Genomic DNA, 3,256 nt, shown 5'->3' with positions numbered 1-3,256 from the left:
CCCATCCCCGCCCCACTGTTCTAGTTTATATCCCTTTATCGAGCTTGGGACACGACTGCTTAACATTTCTGAGTCATTAATTTAAATGTTCAATCATCACACTTCATTAAGGCTCCTTGTCTTCCTCACGGTTAAAATAAAATGTATTGGACACACACAGGCCCCTGTTCCTGCGGACTCTGCACGTAACTTTCTGCTCTGTGTGGACCTGCAGGTTTGATGTGCTTAAAGTTGTGTGCTCAGGCCAAGGGCTAGTGTGATGACTTCTCCAATATTCAGTATTACAAATATGTGAAGTTTATGATACGGTTATTTATTATATTAATATATGGGGTTCTAGGTTTCTTGCATGCATGTGGGTATGGTCCACTTGGCACTGGGAAAAGTAGGACAGAAATATTGCTGAAGCTCATGTTGTTAAGGTGTATTCAGATGTACCTGCTGGATTTAACCCTAGGCAGAGGCCGGTCATGAATTAAAAATTAGATGTTTGGGTTTTCTTAAAGTGGCAGAATGTTCCAAAACCAGTTTTGAAACTTGGAGTATGTTGACAAAGAAAGTGTATTGGTTTGCAGTTAATAATTCATAGACAGCTGAATGATATTTCAGGCAAATTTTGCAAGTGAAATTGATCTTTAGGCAGGAGGGCCAGATGCAAAAGTTTACTTCAGACCTTGAAGAGGGATAGCATTGCCTTGTCAGTTACCTTTGCAGTATCTCTGTTGGTAGGTGGTACAGTTCAGCCATAACCATGTTTTTGTAGGCTTCATGGAAGTAAGAACCTTTCCTTTCCAAACAACAAAACCTTGCCCTTCCACTCTTGTTTCTGATGTCTGGCTGTAAATTTAGCTATAGGAGCTTCCTGTTGAGCATAGGCATAGAGTGGAGACTGTGTGTATTTTGCACAGCCAGGGTGTTGTGGTTAATTTTGGGACAAGGTAGCATCTGTGATGGGAACAGAGACAGCAGCATGGGCACTCTGCTTGTGCGGAATTACAAAGAAAAAGATCCAGTGATACCAGCTGTGACAGTAGTTAGTAGCAGGAATTGCCAGTAATTAATTATTCCATGTGCTTTGTTAGCTTTATTTCCTTAGCAGGTGCGGCTCAAATAGAACTGTAATCTCTGTGTGCCTTCAGTCCCTCTAGTAACTCTTCTGGCTCTTAGCTGATTTCAAATAAATTTGGCAGCAGAGGTCTCCCAGGTGAGCAGTTTCTAGAAAATTTGTGAAAGTAAGGAAGCCAGGTAGAGCGGAGCTCTTAACCTGCACGCCAGGAGTTCATGGCAACGCTTACCTCAAGCTGGAAATTGATGCAGGAAATGGGGCCTCCCTGTTTTTGCTGCTTGCAGAGCTACTAGTTATTTAATACCTCAACCCCAGTACCATTCCATCTGGAATGAGAGTGGTGAGCCCAAGGCAGGTTTAGTCTATATTCTGTATTATAAAGAGAGGTTTTCAGGGAAATATTTGTTACTCAACAACAGTTCTTTGGCTACGAAACTAATGAATGGAATTGAAAGTATACTTAAATTGTTGCATTATTTTGAAATAGCTGGAAAAATACTTAATACATTTTTGGTGTGCTGCATACTGTGTAACGGAATTATTTAAAAACTTCACAATTTTTAGGGGTTTTTATCAATATTTGTGCAACAGAGCAGAGAACTATTCTTCTGCACTAAAGAAATGCTCTTCATTTTGAGCTTTGTGCACTTCTGCGGCTCCTGAAGAGTGAAATCGTCCCTCTGTTTGGTCTGATAAATCATGGCCGTCACGTGACAGCGATGCGAAAGTCTGCAGTGTGGCACATGTCAGATTATGTGGTCAAAGTTTACTTTATGAACAAACTGGCTGCATGGTTTTACTTTTCCATATGTGCTGCCTGTGGACAAAAGCTGTGTATTTTCAGTAGATAATTCCTTAGTTAAAAGAAATACGTTCTTTCATCCATATTCCCTACTTGCATCCAACTGTTTTGCCACATGCTTTGATCACAGTTTGAGTAAGATACCTTGATGTTAATTTAAAAATTGGTGTCAGTACTAACACAAAAACGACTTTAGGAATGTGTCCTTATTCTGCTGTGTTGCATCAAGCAGCCTTTTTCAGGTAGGACACCTTCTGTGTGTACATACACAGCCTGTGGTTTCTGTGAAGTCCTCCTGAAAGGTTTCAGGCTTCTAGTACTGAAAGTCCTGTGTCTGTTGATGGAACAGATTGATCCATGGGGGAGAACTGCAGTTTTTCTAACTACTGTAACAGAATAGGTTAATTTTTGTCCTGGAGGAACCACCTCCAAATACAAGTAAATAACTCAGTCTCAGGATTTATTTCATTTTGTTCTCCTTGAGAGTGCCAGTAGGAGGCTGTTTTATAGTGATGGATTTTATGATATGGCAACCACTTTTTTTAATAATTTTTTAAAATATGAACTGCTTTACAGTTGCCATATGGGAACTTCTTTCAATCACTACAGTCCCTGGCTGCATTCGCACCAGTGATTAGAGCTGTAGGGTTCCAGATTGTATCACCAAGTGCCAGGTTTCAAAGGTAAACCTGGACAACATGCCATGTGTATGCTGAGTTTAGTAGGGAAGAAGTCATATTGAAAAGATGCTGTCAACTAATTGTAGGACAAGTTTAATTTTAGGTTATAAGAGGTCGTTCTTACTGCCTTTTCCACTTATGGGAGTTTATCATTGATGCCAGTGCATCAGAACAGAAACTGGCACCAAAGTAAGTTATTGAAATGAGTGGGACTGCCCCCTTAGGTAAAGTTAACATGCACGGCTGATTGCAGGATCAGAGATCAAGATGACAGTAATGTTAATGCTAGAAATTGAGTAAGTAAACACTATCACTTATGCATGAGTTTTCTTCTCTTTAGATTTAACCACATATTGTTTGAAAATGTAAAGGATACCTGGAAATAGGATGGGAAATGCTCTCTGTTGTCATTTTGGGTTGGCACCGCATAGAGCACTGGGTTTCATGCTGTGTCCCATAAGTCAGTGGACCAAAGCCATGCACAGCTGAAATCAAGCCCTTGAGCTGGACTTGTAGCTAGCCCTGGCTTGCATCCGAGCCCCACAGCTCAGTGGAATACTGCTGTAGACATCATCACTAGCTGTGTTTAAGGCTGTGTTGACTGTTGTGGCCAAGAGTGGGGTTTTGTTTTGATTTTTCTTGACTGTAGTATTAGGTAATGTTATAGAGCATGGTTGGAGAATGCTGAGGAAGTAAAACCTCAGACTG

The sequence above is a fragment of the Corvus brachyrhynchos genome, unplaced genomic scaffold (assembly GCF_000691975.1).
Source record: "Corvus brachyrhynchos isolate BGI_N302 unplaced genomic scaffold, ASM69197v1 scaffold106, whole genome shotgun sequence".
NCBI classification, from domain to species: domain Eukaryota; kingdom Metazoa; phylum Chordata; class Aves; order Passeriformes; family Corvidae; genus Corvus; species Corvus brachyrhynchos.
The sequence above is the reverse complement of the archived record's forward strand: the minus strand, read 5'-3'. Positions refer to the sequence as shown.